The following is a 19,303-nucleotide window of genomic DNA, read 5'->3' as shown; positions in this document are numbered from 1 at the left end:
TTAAAATATTTTATTTATTTGAGAGAGAGAGACATCATGAGTGGGAGGGACAGAGGGAGAGAGAGAGAGAATCTCAAGCAGACTCCACACTGAGTGTGGAGCCTGATGTGGGGTTCAATTCCAGGGCCCTGAGACCATGACCTGAACCAAAACCAAGAGTTGGACGCCTAACAGACTGAGCCACCCAGGTGCCCCATGTATTCAAAAAGAAAAAGAAAAAGAAAAGACAACAACTTTCATGTGAAAGTCAATTGTTGGAACATCAAAACATGCTCACTCATCAAAACACCACCAGAAAAAGGTTCCCAGGCTAACACCCAAAAATCTTGTGTGTGATCGTAAAGATGGAAGAGAGCTTGGAGATCATTGAGTCCTGCACACCAAGGCAGAAAGTGTAGGCTCTGAAGTCAGACCACATGTGCTAACCGATGGAGTATGTAATCCCACCAGGCCTCATTCTCCTTGTATAGTAGCGAGAACAATACCAACCTCGCAGGCTCATCATGAGGATTAAACGAGATGCTCCTGGGAAATGTGTAAAAGCTGGGTTGCTTCTTGCTCTCATCACCACATCGTGTTATGTCAAGGAAACCTGGGTCTGGCATTGAAAAGTGATTGCAGCCTTGCTGGGTGACCCCAAGGACTCAGGGGTTTGATGCATTAGTGTTTCTGCAACCCTGGAAGCCCGAGTTGAGCCCTAATTATACATCTGCCTGCTGTTTTCTCCCCGTCATATAAAAAAATAGCATAGGGGCTGGAAAATGAGGAATGATCCCCTGGAGGAATTATTACTTAGTCCAATGTCTTCTTTTTTACATATACAGAAACTGGGGCACAGAGAGGTGAAATGACTAGACCTATGGCCCCGAGCTGGATTGTGGCAGAACGGGAACTAGAAACCAGGTAGTTGATGGTTGAGATGGCTTCCTACTGTGTCAACTTGCTTGTCACAGAATAAGTCAGGGGACAGTGGGGACAACTTCCCCACTACTCGCAGATAGATGACTGTGAGAACACTGTTGGAGCTCAAACTGGGAGTGCCAGAGGACAGCCATGTTGATCCAGGGACAAAGGAATGGGGCTTTGGGTTCAGTTTTTAGAGGGTGTGGAGCTGGGGCTCTCCTGGGCAGAGGGAATGTGGAGGGTCTGGTGACACTGGCAGGTAGGAGGAGCAGAGAACAGTGGTGGCGGGAGCTATTCAAGAAGGGGCAGTGTGTCCGTGGTGCGTTGTGTGGGAGAGCTTGGATCAGGCTAGGGAAGAGTCCCGCAGAGTGTTTGATGGCAGAGATGAAAGAGCAGCGTGGGATGGCTGATACTGTCATCTCTGTGGACAGGTGGTTCCTAAGCAGGATTTTTGTATATAGGGAAGAGCAGTAGGGTTTACGGTGAAAAAGAACCTCACAGCTCAGCTCATCCAAATCATGGGGCACAGAAGGGAGGAGGGATCACATACTTAGTGAACATTTACTATGCAACAGACGTGCTAAGCCCTGGACACACACTCAAGTCCTCCCTCATCTGTGGAGATAGGTTCCTAGACCCCCAGTGGATGCTTGAAACCACTGATAATACCAAACCCTATATGCAGTATGTTTTTTTCCTATGCATACATACCTATGATAAAGTTTCATTTATAAATTAGGCATAAGAAGAGATCAACAACAATAAAACTAGCATGCTTTTTTCTTCCTTCTTCACAGTTTCACAGAAAAATTTGTTCTTACTCCACATCTTAGCAACCTCAGCATACAAGTTCTTTCTCTTCCCTTGTTAAGTTGAGAACTGTCATCTTTTCACTTAAAGGAAGCTCTTTATGGCTTCTCCTTGGCACGTCTAAATTGCCAACATTACTACTCTTGTGCTTTGCGGTCAATATGAAGTAAAATAAGGGTTACTTGCACACAAGCACAGCGATACCAGGATGGTTGGTCTGATAACCAAGATGGCCACGAAGTGACTAATGGTCTGATAACCAAGGTGTCCACTAAGTGACTAAGGTAGTGTAGATGGTGTGGATGTGCTGGACAAAGGGATGACTCACATCCCCAGAGGGATGGTGTGAGATTTCATCACACTACTTAGAGTGGCATGAAATTTAAAACATGAATTGTTTGCTTCTGGAACTTTCCATGTAATATTTTCAGACCACAGTTGACCACTGGTAACTGAAACTACAGAAAGTGGAATCGTGGACAAGGGGTACTACTGTACTCACTCTGTCCTCACAAGCTGATGGAAGAGATGGCATCACTGAGACCCAGAAGAATCCAGTGGCCACATCCACAAAGACAGTGAGTAGCAGAACCAAGAACTGAGCCCAGACATAACTTTGACTGAAACCCCAACTCCTTCTGCTGCCCCATGCAGGCTTATAGATAACTAAGCCCCTTCTAATTTGACCTCATTTTGAAAATCTGAGTTCTTTTGTCGAATTATCTGCCTCGGAAAGTTGAATACATTTGCCTTGCTTCTTCGTTATATTCTGTGTCATAGAATCACAAGTCCTAGAGGGCAGTGAGGCTCAATGGGGGTATAACACAAGCATTTCTACAGCTGCCTAACATTTGAGAGTCTCCCCTTGGAGAAAAGCCACATGTTTTTGGGAGATAGGGTGGTAGGGTGTGGTTTGAAAAATACTTGAAATTTCACCCTTCCACTTTCTCTTCAGGATCAGGTGTCCTCACAAGTGAGTCCAGCTGTCCTGACTCTTCACTTCCTCTCTCCCCACAAAAAGCTCCCAGTTCTCTTTCATTCAGTTAACAAATACCTATTATGCCCTTATGAGAGACGATGATAAATATCTCGAGCCCTTAAAATGTGCATTTCTTTTGAGTCATTATTTCTTTTCTATGAAATTTTATTAGGAAACAGTCAGGGACTTGGTTATAAGGACGCTTGATTGCAACGTCAAAGATTAAAATACCTAACGGAAAAAAAAACTCAATAAAATAGAATCCTATACAATATATAATATTATTAAGTGAAAATGGCATATCGCCCATAACAGCATATGAATATTACATAAAACAATGTGTATATATATATATATATTGGAAGTTAGTAGACTTTTTTAGAGCAGTTTTAGGTTCACAGCAAAATTGAGCTGAAAGTACAGAATGTCCACATATATCCCCTGCCCCCACATACATACAGACTCCCCCACTCTCAACGTCTTGAACTACAATCTGTGAACCTGCACTGACACATCATTATCGCCCAAAGTCCCTAGTGCACAGTATGGTTCACTCTTGATGTTATACATTCTATGGGTCTTGACAAATATATAATGACATGTATCTACCATTGTAAAACAATATATTTTTAAAATAGGAAAACATACTTTAAAGTATTAATATTTGTGTTTGGATAACAGAATTGCAGAAGAATATTGTCTCTCTGTATTTTTTCTCTAGGTATACATTACTTTATAATAAAACAATAATTTTCAAGAGCTTCTGTTTAAGTAGTGGAACTGAGAGCTAATGGGGAAGTCTTGCCCTGATGATTACTGGTAGGTGGCAAAAGAAAGTGAATCCAGCTCAAAAAGGTAGATAGAAGAATGAAACTTGATATTTTCAGGTAAAAAGACATATTAAAAAATATTAGCAATCTATAGCACAAAAAGTGGTTGATATCTAGTATATAAAAACTAAGGGAGAATGCCATTAGCCCTATAGAAAAGTATAGCTAATACTCTTATCTATCTTAAATAAAACAAAAAAGAAATGTAAATGGCCTTTAAATCTAGGGAAAGAAGCTCAATCTCACTAATACAAAAGATACAAATTAAAAGTATGCTGCAATACCATTTCTCACCTATCATATTGGCAATAATCTGAAAAAACTTGACAAGATATTCTGTGATGATTCTGTGGATGTCCAGGAAAGTATTTACTCTTTGAACCAGTGGTCCCACTTCTCAGAAGCTATCCCAAAAATGCACTAGCAAATAACGTAGGCATAAGGTTATTTGTTGAAACACTCTATCAGACAAAAATGAAAATAACCCAAATGTCCAAAGGTAAGGAATTATTTGAAAAAAAAATATAGTACATACAATGAGTAGTATGAAGTTATAAAAAGTCTTAAGGGAGTTCTCTGCATAGAGTGATGAAGTGGTCCCCAGAATATAGTGTTAGTAAGAAAAAAATTTTAAAAAGTAAAATTTAGAGCAGTGTGTTTATCATGCAATCTTTTATGTAAGAAATACACATATAATCATATATACTTATATAATTAGGAACTAATATGCACACATGCACACATATACATAATTGCTCACATTAAAAATAAAACACAGAATAATAAACCAAACACAGATGAAAATGATTACTTATGTGGTAAAGAAGGAAATAAGGGTACGGAACGGGAAGGGAATCTAGACTTCTCTGAATAAATCCTGTTTTCTAGTTTTGATATTGGAACAATGCAAATGTTTACATAATTATAAAGCAAAATTAAATAAAAATGATAAAAAGAATTCTGAAGTATAAAAAGAAGAACCCAACTATATCTCTGGTTGGTGCCATTATTACATAGAGAAGAATTATTTAAAGAGACTTGAAACATAGCATTTTGGTGGCATATGGCATACATGTATATCATAGTTATGTCCTATGGTCAAAAGTACTAAAAAGTAATGATCTTATTCTTGAAACATTATTACTGTATTATTATGGTTGTCTTGAAACATATACACATGGAAACACACACACACACACATATCTTGGCTGTTTCTTTTTTAAAAGCTACCCATAAACAAGTCCCATACAATTTGACAGGTGAATTTTATCAAATATTCAAGGAACAGATAATTCAAATTTTATATAAGATTTTTCAAAGAAAAGAAAATTGGGGAATATTCTCTCTTCTCGTGGTAGACAGAATAAAGCCCCCCACCAAAGATGTCCATGTCCTAACCCCTGGAACCTGTGAATATTCGCCTGATGTGGCAAAAGAACTGTGCAGATGTGATTAAATCGAGGATTAAAAGAGATTATCCCAGATTATACAGGTCCAATGTAAATCCAATGTAATTATGAGTGTACTTAGAGGTAAAAGAGGAAGGTAGAAAAACCGGAGTGAAAGAAGTGACAACAGAACAGAAGTCAGAGTGATGTGATGGCTGGAAGGAGGCCATGAGTCAAGGGATGCAGGTAACCTCTAGAAGATGGAAAAGGCAATAAAACTGATTCTCTCCTAGAGCCTGTGCAGTGAGCATGGGCATACTGACACCTTAGTCTTGGCCCAGTGAAACTCATTTTAAACTTGTGATCTCCTGAACTGTAGGATAATAAATTCATGTTGTTTCAAGTCACTGAGTTTATAGTAAATTATTACAACAGCAAAAGGAAACTAACATACTCCCTGTATCTTTTAAAAGAATAGCATAATCTTGATTACCAAAATCCAAGACAGTATGAGAAAGAAAGTATATAGGCTGATCTCATTCTTGAATAAACATTCTAAACAAAACATTGGCAAAACAAATTGAGCTGGTATTAAAAATATAAAACATCATTATCAAGTTGAGTTTATCCTAGGCATATGAGGGCATTTTATCATTAGAAAAGTTATTAAAGTAATTCACCACCATAACAAATTGAAGAAAAGCTACAAGATAATCTTGATAGGTGAAAAAATGCATTCAATAAAATGTAAAACACATTTATGATTAAAAATTAAAAACTGTTGGGCCATAATGAAGTAATTAGGACCAGATTAGCTCTTTCGTTGCAAATAACTATAAACCTAGGTGAAATATATTAATTACTGTTTTCAGATGTTGGATAAAAGTAATATATGACCACAGCCCTTGAGAGAAGAGAATGAAATGAAATGACCCTGTGATCACCGGCTATCCACCTGGAGGTATTTTGCAGACTGCGGTAGAGGGAGAGCAAGCTCCCACAGCACAGCAGCCTTGCTGAATAAAGGAGGCAGACATTGGAACTCAGAGCTCTCGTGGTGGCTAGAATTTATAGGGCAGTGTGCAAAAAGGAGGGAGAAAAAGAAGCCTAGACTGAAGATTCTCTGGGTCTTTGACCAAATACTGAGCTGTGCATATGCAGAGTGATACTCCACAAGCTGGGCAACAAAAGATGACCAGGAAAGAAGGAAATACTAGTGGACCAATTAATGAGCCAAACAACGAGCAGAGCTCACAAAGATTGGGAGGCAACTGATATCCAACCTGCCAGAATGGTGAGACCTCACTGAACCTACAGGGCACTTGGTAGAGTTCCTAGAAAGAGGTTCAACTGGCCCTGGCTATACCAGACCCACTCTAACACAACTTAAAGATAAGCTTTAAAAATATGAAGCAGGGGGCACCTGGGAGGCTCAGTCCCAATTAAGTGTCTGCCTTCAGCTCAGGTCATGATCCCGGGGTCCTGGGATCAAGACCTGCATCGGGTTCCCTGTTCAATGGAGAGCCCGCTTCTCTGTCTGCCTCTCCCCCTGCTTGTGCTCTCTTGCTCTCTAACACTCTCTCTTGCAAATAAATAAATAAAATCTTTCAAAAAATTTAAAAGAATAAAAATATGAAGCAGTAACTAAATGCCTGCCCTTTCCAACCCAACACCTTAAAAAAAAGACAAATTCTTGCCTTCAACAATATAACGTTCACAATGTCTAATATCTAATCTACTGGAGGTGTGCAAAAGTAAGAAAATGGTACCCTGAACCAGAAAGAAAAGCAATCAATAGGAACAGATTCAGAAATTATAGGGATGATGAAAGTCATAGAAAAAGACTTTACAAATAGGTTCAAGGATTTGAAGGACAACATACACATATTAAAGAAATAAATAGGGAATTTCAATAGAGAAAGAGAAACTATAAAAAAGGAGTGGATGGTAATTACAAAACTGATAAATACAATGTCTAAAATAAATTATTGATTGAATACTATTATCAATAGATTAGACACTGCTGAAATAGTGAATTCGATGACAGGCAGTAGAATCTATTCAAACTGAAGCCTAGAAAGTAAAAAGAAAAAAAGGCTTACCATATGGGAAAACATATGGGACAACATTAGCAGAAAAAAAGAAAAAGAGATTAATTGGGGTATGAAAAAAATGTGAAGAAAAATTAGAAAAATATTTTTAACTGAATGATAATAAAAACACAACATACAAAAGTCTGTGGCTTGCAGCAATGCTTAAAGGGAAACTTATAGTTCATGTTTTTATTTGAAAAAGATAAATTATTAAAAATAATGATCTAAGTTACCAAACTTAGAAAGCTAAACTAAATAGCAAAAGCAAATTAAAGTCAAAATAATCAGAAGGACGAATTAGTAAATATAAAGGCAGAAATAAATGCAATAGGGGCGCCTGGGTGGCACAAGCGGTTAAGCGTCTGCCTTCGGCTCAGGGCGTGATCCCGGCGTTATGGGTTCGAGCCCCACATCAGGCTCCTCTGCTATGAGCCTGCTTCTTCCTCTCCCACTCCCCCTGTTTGTGTTCCCTCTCTCGCTGGCTGTCTCTATCTCTGTCAAATAAATAAATAAAATCTTAAAAAAAAAAAAAGAAATAAATGCAATAAAAAGCTGACAAATAATAGAGAAAAATCAAAGAAATAAAAAGTTGTTTCCTTGAAAGGTTAATAAAATTGATAAACCCCTAACTAAACTGGGGGAAAAAAAACAACCAAAAAACAAATTACCAATACCAAAAGTAAAAGAACAACATTGCAGATTGTATAACATTAAAATAACATTAAGAGGATATTATGAAAAATTTTATCCAATACATTGGACAACTTACACAAAATGTAAAAATTCCTTAAAAGAAAAAAAATCACCAAAATGCATACAAGAAGAAATAGAAAATTTGAGCAGCCCTATACATATCCATTAGATTTAATTTGTAATTAAAAACATATTCACAACTTCAACTTAAATTAAAGAATTGAAAACAAATGCACATTAGATCCAGATTGCTTCACTGTTGGATTTTTTAAATTTATGTTTTTATAATATAGAGAGAAGGAAACACTTTCCAACTCACTTCATGAGGTCAGCATAACCCTGATAACAAAACCAAAAAAAGACATTAACAGAAGAAACAATATCTCTCATGAACATTAGTGCAAATATCCCTATCAAAATATTGGCAAACTTAATCCCACAATATATAAAGAGGATGATGCTTCATGATGGAACTGGGTTTATGCCAGGAATGCATGGTTTAACATTCTAATTAATTAATGTAAATCATTAAATTATTATAATATGACCATGTTAATAAATGCAGAGAAAATATTTGAAAACAATTTAACATCCATTCCTGATGAAAACCCTTAGAAAAGGAGGATTGGAAGACAACTTCCTCACTTAATGGAAGACAGCTACAAAGAACCCACAGCTAATCTCATCCTTAGTGGTGAAAAGTTGAATACATTTCTCCTAAAATGGGGAACAAGGAAAGGACAGTCAATATCATTACTTCTATTCAACATTATACTTCAGTTCCTAGTCGCTTCCATAAAACAAAACAGATAAAAAAAAGAAAAAGAATATGGATTTGAAAGTAAATAGTAAAACTGTCTTAATTAAACTTAATTTTGTATGTAGAAAATGCTAAAAGTCTACAAAAAAATTACTTATTGTTTGACATATTCATTACTTATTGATCTAAGTTACCATATTCATTACTTATTGTTTGCACAATATTATCTCAAAACTAACATCTTTAAACAACAAACATCTATTATCTCATGGTCTCATTGGCCAAAGTAGGCACAGGTTGGGTGAGGGAGGATCCACTTGCAATCTCACTCGTAGGGTTGTTGGCTGGATTCAGTTCCTCATGAACTGTGAAAGCTTCCATTTCTGTGCTGGTAGCGTTCAGAGGCTCCCGCAGTTCCTTACCATACAGTCCTCTCCATTGAACATACCCAGCCCAGCAGCTGACTTCCATCAGGGCAAGAGAGCAAAATAAAGCAAGCTAGAATTAGCAAGACAAAAGTCAGTCCTTTGTAACCTAACCCCATCCCTTTTGCCATATTCTTTTTTTTTTTTTTAAGATTTTATTTATTTATTTGTCAGGGAGGTAGAGAAGGCACACAAGCAGGGGAGCAGCAGGCAGAGGGAGAAGCAGGCTCTCCACCGAGGAAGGAGCCCAATGCAGGATTCGATCCCGGGACTCCTGGATCATGACCTGATCCGAAGGCAGATGCTTAAACAACTGAGCCGCCCAGGCATCCCTCCTTTTGTCATATTCTATTTGTTAGAAAAAAGATACTAGGTCTGTCCCAGATACAGGGTAAGAGGATTATACAAGGATATGAATACTGGAAGAGAGAATCATCACTGGGGGTTATAAGAAGCTGTCTACTATCTGCAAGTCACTATATAAAACACAATTGTATTTTTATATACTAGCAACAAACAACTGGAAAATGAAATTTTAAAAACATCATTTACTATATCATTAAAAATACAAAATACCTAGGGACAAATTTTATGAAATACATTTAAGACTTCTGCAATGAAAACTACAACAATTACTGAGATAAATGAAAGAAACCCTAGATAGATGGAGAGTATACTATGTTCATGCATCGGAAATCTCAACATTATCATGATGTTACTTTCTACCAAATTGATCTATAGATTCAAAGCAATGCCAATCAACATTTCCGCAAGATTTTTGTAGAAACTGCAAACAGACTCTAAAATTTATATGGAAATGCAAAAGACCTAGGATAGCCAAAACAATCTTGCAAAGAAGAACAAAAGTAGAAGACTTTAGCTATTTGATTTCAATACTTAACTATAAGTTGAAGTAATTAAGACAGTGTGGTATTTCTGAAAAGATGAACAGATTAATGGAGCCAAATGGAGGGTCCAGAAATAGACCTATGCTTATATGACTTTTTGACTTTGACCAAGGTGCCAAAGCACCTTAACATCTTTAACATAAAAGCTAAAACTTTAAAGCTGCTGGAAGAATACATAGGAGAATATATGTACAACTTGGAAATAGGGAAAGATTTAGAACCTCTGGAAATCACTGACAATTAAAAAAAAAGGATTGATAAAATGGAGTAATGGGTGCATTCTACATTTCAAAAGACATTGTTAAAAAATCAGTAAGCTACATGCTGGAATAAAATATTTGCAATACATGTATCTTACAAAGAACTTGTATCTTTGATCTATAGATAACCACAATTCCCATGAGTCAATAATAAAAACACACAGAACCCAAATCTGAACAGGCATTTCACAAGGTAGTTACACAGTGGGCACGAAACAAATGAAAAGTGCTCAACATCATAAATGACCAGGGCCATTCAAATTAGAACTACAAGGAGATAGACAAGTCTAAAATACCTAATACCTAAATAATTAGTTTTCAAACAATATCTGGTCTCGACAAAAATGTGGAAAATGGAAACCCATCTACTGAAAGTACAACCCCTTTGGAAAATGATTTGGCAGGATGTGGTGTACCTCAAGATAGCATACCCTTTGATCCAGCTATTCTACTCTTAGGCGCATATCTTTGAGGGGGGAAAAAAAAGCATGGGTGCACAGAAACCATGCCCAGAAATGTTCATAACAACAAGGTTTGTAATGGAAAAACATTCTGGAAACATTTAGATGTTCATTGGTATTAAAATGGATAATTCTGTATGTTCACACTATAATGTAGTAACCAGCAATGAAAATGAGTGAGCTAGAATTACCCGCAGCAATGTGGGTGAATCTCATAAATACACTGGGGAAAATTGCAAAAGAATTCATACTGTGTAATGATGACATGCTGCTGCTGAAGTAGTCGTATGGTTTGCTTATGGACGGACAGGTAAGCAGGTAGATGATAGATAGATAGATTGATAGGTAGATAGATAGATGGCACAGGGCAATATAGTATAACAGTTATTGATAGCACAAACTCTAGATCCCATCTCCTGGATTTGTATCCTAGCTCTGTAATTTGGTGGCTGTGTGACTTTAGACAAGTTACTTAACTTCTCTGTGTCACAGTTTTGTCATTAGCTAGGTAAGGATAATTGTAGTATCCAACTCACTGGGTTGTTACAAGGATTAACAATGAGTTCCTTATTTGTAAAGTACTTAGAATAATGCCTGTCAGAGTATCTGTATCTGTTACATAAATACAAATGCTAAATATCAAATGCCAGAGAATGGTCACTGATGTGAGGAGAGAGAGCTGCAACTCTATTTTGAATATCTTATTTCTTAACCTGGATGGTGGATACACAGATATTTTTATATTATTTCTTGATGGGTCAAAAATATTTCAAAATTTAAAAGGGGGCACCCAAACTATTTCAAATAGATTGTCAAGCTTGTAGAGAGAAAGACAAGTTAAATAAATAAATAAATACAAATGATAAATATCAAATGCCAAAGAATGGTCACTGATGTGAGGAGAGAGAGCTGCAACTCTATTTTGAATATCTTATTTCTTAACCTGGATGGTGGATACACAGATATTTTTATATTATTTCTTGATGGGTCAAAAATATTTCAAAATTTAAAAGGGGGCACCCAAACTATTTCAAATAGATTGTCAAGCTTGTAGAGAGAAAGACAAGTTATAATTAGAGACTGATATTGTGATATATTTCAGATATCTGGAAGGAGAATCTTCCTTAACTGTGCAAGTCTAACTACTGCACCTTCAATTTTGATGACATTCTCTACATGCACCCCTAAACCTAGGGGACAAAGGCATTGGCCTTGGAATCAGAAAACCTAAATTTTCTTCACATTTCTGCTGTTGATTCATTTTGAGTCTCTGGGCTGGTCTGTCTCCAGGGACATCCTCATTCTTCGTTTTATTTATCTTTGGAATGGATGTGTTGTCTTCCACCTCTTTCAAATGGCAAGAATGGAACCATCTTTCCTTATCTTCAGCACAGGAGGGAGAGTTAGAATTCCTGTCCTTCCCCGGCCCCACTGCCTTTCACTAACGAGCAAAGAAGTTTATTTTAATGAAGTCTATGAAAAATGATTCATGCTTGAAAGCAGCCTTTTCCCTTTACTTATGACAGCTTCGGCTTCTGAGTGTAAGCTAAAATGTAGAAAAATCCTATGTGGTTTTCAGAATGTACATATGAGCACATGTGCTGTGCTTTCAAAAATTTCTTTGTTAGAGAATCTATTGTGCACACAAGCAAGGGCAGTCTAGACCCTCAGAAGGGGAGATTCTCCAGGAAAGTTGTCTTCTAATTTCCCCATTGTTTGCTTTCAACTGTTCACGCTACGGGAAACAGTGACAACGGCATGACGGTGACAACAGGTGCCGTGGTGTATACGCAACGTTGTGTTTTTGAGAAAGCAGGTGTGGTTTTTGCCTCCCTGCTGTGCCCCGCTTCAGACTCCCAGACTATCGTTTATTTAAAAATAAAACAACAAGAAACAAAATAACTGCTTACCCTTTCCCATGTCAATGGGAATTAGATCCTGGTAACCAGGAGATCTGGCCTTTTAGATCTAGTTCTTTGAAAAATAAAAATGAGTTCCTGCCCGGTTGGTATGCTAATGGCATCTACTCAAGCTTTTCTCCTTGTTATAAGGGAGGAAAATATTTGGCTTGCAAGGTCCTGGCTCATCCCTTCCTCCGGTTCCTTGCAGTCAGCGTGGCGGGCCCCAGATGTGTCTCTGGTTGACTGACAGTCTTCGGCTTCCATCTAAAAAGAGGTTCAATAAAGCTCAGAGCTTATTTTGTCAAGCATGGGTGCATTTTCCTTTTAAGCCCTCATACACTTGAAGGGAAATTTAATCCTCGCATTTCTGATTGTTTACACTAAAGAGTTGTGTTGTGAGAGCGATTTGATGTCCGGGAGACTGTTGGAACATTTTAATAAAGCTTTGTGAGAAACATTTTCTCTCAAAACAGAAAGCTAGGTTTTGCCACGTATAAATAAACATGAATTGCCAGTGGGCTCAAAGCCTCTAACTTGGAGCTTCTGAACGAAGCCTACACTTAACCAATCCATCGATTTTTCATCTTTGTTGATTTCCCAGTACGTATAACGGCCCCTACACAGATGCCATTTCTCCTCGTGCCAGTGATGAGCACAGCTCTCCAGCAAGGAAGACACAGCACCACACGGACCGTTTTCAGCATTTATTCAGTCTTCAAACATTTCTTGAGCACACACAAGTGACCACTGGACACTGATACCAGCATGAGGAAGACTCAATTTTGTGTTTAAGGAATCCGTGATCTGGTTCAGAAAACAGACTGTAAACCAATTACAGTGGACTCTTGAACAACACGGGAGTTAGGGGCGCCAACCCCCCACAGCCTGCCCCAAGTCTTCATGCTCTTGCACCTTTCACACGCAGATCCAAGTGCCAACGCATCCTTTTTCTGATCTCCTTTCAGCACAGCTGAGACAGGCAGTATTTTCGGAAGGAACTTCATTTGGAAAAGCACCACCACAGAAAACACAAAAGGAGAATGAAAGGGAAAACAGCAAAGAAAATATAGAAACCTGTAGAACAATTATGCTTACGAAATAGAGATTTTGTGTCCTATGACAGCCAACGTTCCTGCCAGACCCATAAACTGTTTCTTAAGCTCTTTGCTCTCCCATTCTCTTCCCTACACCTTGAGATCCCAAGCTCACGGATGCGGCAAAAACAGTGGACAGTCGATACTGCAGATGGGCCACCCCTGCGGTATGCGCAGGCTTCGGGCTCTCCGGGGAGTCAACGTCTTTGAAGACACAGTCTCCCACAGAGACACTCTCTGGGTCCCCAGGGGGATCCTGGCACAATTATAGACCCTCAGCGGAGTGAATCGGGTTATGTTGTCTTTCCCCCATAGCTGAGAACACAAGAGCCAATGTTTCAGATGTTTCTCTTGCAGACCTTGCCTTCCATCCTCCCTACTCCCACCCAAATTCAGATTCAGACCTTTGCTACCTTTTGTTCAAAGTTTTGCATTTGTCTAGTCTACAAACGCTGTGGCAATTTCTCTTTTAAAAAGTTTAGCTCCAACCTGATAATCTTTCTCCCTCCATCTACCAGATTGAGAATCTTTGAACTTGGCGATCAGTGCCAGCCCACCTCCCAGCCACAGATCCTTCACGCACAACCTGTGCTTCAGTCAGACCACAGTAACCACACATACCATTTCCTAAACATGCTGCTGTCTGTGTTCACATGGATACTTCCACGGGGCATCCCCTGTTTCTTCAGTTGAATGGGTTGAAAAATCCCAGCTATCCTTGTAAATCCATCCTAGAACCATTGACTTGGTGAATGCTTCATCTTTTTCTTTTTTTTGCACTTATTTTACTGATCTTGTATTAGAGTTTCTAAAATACATATCTCACTCCCACTTACCTTATACCCCTCCCCAGACTAAATTATAAGTAATTGAAGACGGGACTAAAATGCCTTACAGATCAGTGTGGAGATCAAAAAAGAGACCACGTCAACTGCAAGCATGGGCATTGGCACATGGTAAGCACTCCACAAATGTCATCAGGGTTTGGAGAACTGATTCTAGACTCAGACAGGACTAGATATGAACCCTGACTCCACCCCTGACTAGCTTGTTGACCTTGAGAATCAATCTCACAGAGCCTCAGTTGTCTCATCTGCAAAAGGGGGTTCCTTACCACTGTTTATTCTTCATGGTGTTGTGAGAATAAATTAGAGGGTTGATTAAATTCAATCATAGATATAAAAATATCTAGGCCAGCACCTGGCACTTAGCAATTTCATAATAAGCGTATGCTATCATTATGGAGCCTAGAACCGTGCTTTTAATACAAAAGCCCTTAGGGAAGATTTGGGTTGGAAGTTTGTGCCTCAGACGCAAATACTTCCCGTAATACATGAATCCAGATTCTGGTCAGGTGTCCCAACTCTCCCTGACACCCCGTCTCTCTCTGTGGGGGAGGGCATCTCTTCTTGTCAGCCTGCTCTCTAGGACTCAGCCCTGGATTGATGCCTGCCCCGCTCCCTGCCACTGGTGCGCTCTCTGGACGGCAGCCGGACTGCTGTAGATCGTGCTACCAAACTGTCCTCCTCCGATGTGCTCTCTACGGTTTTCTGGGGTGGATGAGGTGCGAAAGCTTCCGATTTTTCTGACTTATTTGAGTTTCTACCATTTGGAAGACGGTACAAAGGAGCGGCACTGGGGAACTTTGCATGTGAGGTTTTTTGTGCAGGTACCTACTTTAAGTTGATGAGATTTAAATGGAAGATTGGATAATATTGCTAATACTAATAAAGAAAAGAAAAGGAAGGCTGGTTTTATTGTCAGTCTGAGAGGATCCCTGCAACTCATTGCAACCAGGAGGACTCCAGAAACTGCCCTATCCAGTTGCTTTGCAGGCGGGTCGTGATTTCCAGCCCTGGAACACCAGATGTACATTTCCTGTGGATATTAACCAGCCATCCAATTGACAGTCTCAGTTTCCATGTCTGTTCTGTGGTGAGAGCACGCAATGCATTGCAGGAAGCCGATCGATTATTTGCAAGTGGGATACACGATACCATCTCTAGTCCTCCAACCACAGTTGAAATCCGATTCCATCAGCTGGCTTGGATTTGGAGGGGAAATGAAAGTCACATTTTTGAAAAGTGGGATTGATTCAACATGTTACAACTGATGCTTATGCAAAAAAAAAAAGAAAGAAAAAAAACCCCAAAAACAACAATCAAAAAACCTAGTTGTGGAGACATCCCCAGATGATCTATTCCTGATTATCAATCCCAAGGTATCCCAGCTGTGTCCATGAATTAGTAATTTTTTTGGTAAATTTTTAGTAAAGTTTGATGACTCTCATAGACTCTGTTTTCTTATCTATTAAAAGAGAAACTGATGTACCGCATGGTGTTGTTTTAAAGATTAATTTGGATAATAGATGCAGAGGTGAATTACCATGAAGCTAATGAAGATTAAGTTCCTCATTTGCATGGACCCTTTTCAAGACCTCGGACCTAACTTTTTATTTGTAATTTGCATCCTTTTTCTCAAAGAGGGTGCAAATCCTGTAAGCTTTAAAGTCCTGGGTCTACTCCTAGGTGGATGTATGGGGTAGGTACTCAGATGGCAAGAAGCAGGTGACGAGGTCAGCAGGACAGAGGAGAGACAGAGGTGTCTGGGGACTTGTAGCTTTTATTGTATACTAAGCATCGGAGTGCCTCGGCTAATAGCTAAGGCTTGAAAGGGATCTAGGAAACTATCCTCCAAAAACATGAATTGATCATGGCTTAAGCTGTCACCTCATTTAGTGGGAACTGTGTCATGACTGAAAAATGCTCCTAAGGAACTTGACCTCTCAGGGGCAAATTGCAAGCACAGTGACCAGCAGGGGAGAGATGCTGGGCAGATGCCTCTCAGATCACATCAGGCTAGCCGCCTGCAGGGCCTTGGTGAGAGCTGGGACAGTCCCAGCCTGGCATGTAGTACGGGACGGACATAGTACCTTTCAACAGCCAGCCTCTGCGCCAACAGTTTTTTCAGGCACACGCACAGAGAATCATTTTCAATCCCCTCCTCCCTTCTTCCTCCTCTTTCCTTCCCCCTCCCCTTATCCTTCTTATCCTCCTGCTTTTCTTCTTCTCCTTTCTCTCTTCCATTTCATGAATCATGATACAAATTTCAATCCAAGATAAAAATGTACTTTATTTCACCCTTTTGGCTGTGATTAAGTTCTGTCCATAGCAAGGACATTCCTGTTTCCATGGGAACCCATACACTCTAAAGCTGAGGAGGATGGCCGTGTAGAAAAGTAGAAAGAAGGGAGAGAGGTTTGCTACAGTTGCTTTGCACCCACTATGGAGGAAACAGAACTGTGGAATCCAGGGGTTGCAGAGGAATTTACCAGTCACCTCCAGGAGAGCCATTAAACAATTCCGGAGATAAGCAAATGTCCTTTATTGAAAGAGGGCCAGGACGGATTGCATAATCGCCTTTGAAAAGCATTCAGCTGTTATTTTTTAAGGGTAATTATTCAGCAGACGATTTGAGCAATGCCTGGGAGCCTGAGCCTATCCCTGTCAGAACCCAGGAGAGACAGCTGCTGGGGCAGAGACCCGGCCTTGTTCACCTTCTTTTCCTTCCAAAGCCACGCTGCTCCACCTTCGCTGTGTTTAATCCCACCAAGCACTCTATCAAAGCACCTGGACCTACCAAAATAAGAGCACAAATCTCTCCCTTTTGACAGCAGCCTTCCTGTAATTACCACGGACAACAGTTCTACTGGTTTTAAGCACATAGAAACGCTCTAGAAGTAGGTTGGGAGTGAGTGCTAAAGCCAAAGCTCTAGCAGAACGGCAAACAGTGACAATTCTCTGGCACCTGACAGTGGGCGTGGGGGCCAAGGAAGAGCTGTGAGAGCGGGATGGTCACGGAGCCCATGGTCAGGTGGCAGCTAGGGTAATCAGTCACACGATTCAGGGAGATGAAAAGGGAAAAACATTCTGCCCTTCAACTATGCAGAGGGCCTCCTCCTCACGGCTGTTGGGCCATGAGCACAGGATACTAAGAGGAAAGTTACTTGTCAGGAGGGGTTCTGGCCTGGTCAGTAGCATTTTCCCCAACATTGAAGCCACAGCTCATGATAGACTTTTGAGCCCTGCTTCTCCCCGGTCAAGGCGGTACCCATCAGCGCCAAGGAGCTGACCACATTCGGAGACTCAGGTGGGTTGCCTTGACTTAGGTGTTGTCTTGGGCAAGGGAGACACCCTGAGCCTCAATTTTCTTATTAAAAATGGGGTGATCATATCTACATCAAATTTGAGATAAGCTGAGAAAAACTTGATAAGCCATTCAGTGGGGTGCCTGACATGGCCAATGAAAATTGCTTAATAAATAGTGGATGTTTTTATTATGCTCTCATCCTACCCTCTTAATGAAGCCCCCCCCCCCCCCCCAACCNAAGCCCCCCCCCCCCCCCAGAAGCTGGCTCAACCTCCTTGCCTGTAGCTTCTGTTGCTTAAACTGGGGATGGGACCTCTCACACACACACGCCCCTCCAACTTCCTATTGCGCAGGGCCAACAGGATGTCAGCAAAGGCTGCGGCACGTGTGACTTGGGCAAGAGGGAAGGAAGGTGGTGGCCTGCTTTACCTCCTCCCCATGTCGCCCCATGATGCACAGACTACTTCCTGCTGCCTTGCATCCCTTGGTCAAGGGCAGAAGACAGCCGGCAGCTGGTATGGAAACAAACCGGGACAGGCATTGTCCCCGAGACCTCCTCCCTTTTCTTGCTGCTCGAGTGCTTCCAGAGCAGAAACGCCAGCCCTGAAAGTGCTGAGACCCTCGGCCAATGCCAGCTGCCCTCCGGGTCTGCACTACTTGTGCCGAGAAAAAGAACCCACTGTTGGTTGGGTTTTCTTGCGGTGGAAACATTTCTAACATATGCTTGCCACCAGACTAGTCATCCACATGGGTGTGGGGTTGCCAGCCACTGCCCTGCCTCGCCCTCCCCTGCGGCTGCAGCCTCAGCCTCTCCATGCCCCCTGAGCTGCACACCATCACATCCTCCAAACTCTCCCCTGCCCTCAATCTCTCCCCAAATCGTAATCTGTACCTCCTCCAGACAGATTAAAGATTTTATTTATTTATTAGAGAGAGAGAGANNNNAGAGAGAGAGAGCACGCACAAGCTGGGGGGAGGGGCAGAGGGAGAGGGAGAAGCAGACTCCCCCCTGAGCCGGGAGCCCTACAGGGGCTCGATCCCAGGACCCTGGGATCATGACCTGAGCTGAAGGTAGACACTTAACTGACTGAGCCACCCAGGAGCCCCTTCCAGGCGGATTTTTAAAACAGAATACCATCTGTGCGTCTGCAGCTGAGTACCGTCAGTCCTTCTCCACTATCCATGGTCCAAAGCCCAGACTCCTCAGTGTGTGTATTCAGCACCCTCAGTCTCTCCAGCTTCATCCTTCCCGAGCCCCTCCCTGCACTGCAGCCACACAGAACCTACTTACAGCTTCCCTCGGGCCCAGTCCAGCTGCTTGCCTACCCCTGATGGCTCCACAGCCCATTCCCTTCCTTCTGTCCCATCCTCTGGTGGGGAGAGCCCGCCCCCCACGCACACACTCATCTTTCAAAGCTTCGTCCAAAGCGACTTGTCTAAAGAGCCTTCTGTGACCTCCTCAGGTCCTGCTCTGTGCAGGACCCACGGCCCTCCCCACGCTCGGTCTGTGCTGCTCACATGGCCACCGACAGTTCCTTCCGGTTTGTTGCAGCATCTGCTTATTGATCTGCCTCCCACTACCCTGGGGCCTCCCAGGGCTGTGAAGCAAGTCTCACTCAGCTTTGCGACGTCCTGCGCTGATGGTATTT

The sequence above is a fragment of the Ailuropoda melanoleuca genome, chromosome 2, assembly GCF_002007445.2.
Source record: "Ailuropoda melanoleuca isolate Jingjing chromosome 2, ASM200744v2, whole genome shotgun sequence".
NCBI classification, from domain to species: domain Eukaryota; kingdom Metazoa; phylum Chordata; class Mammalia; order Carnivora; family Ursidae; genus Ailuropoda; species Ailuropoda melanoleuca.
Note: the sequence above shows the minus strand (reverse complement) of the source record.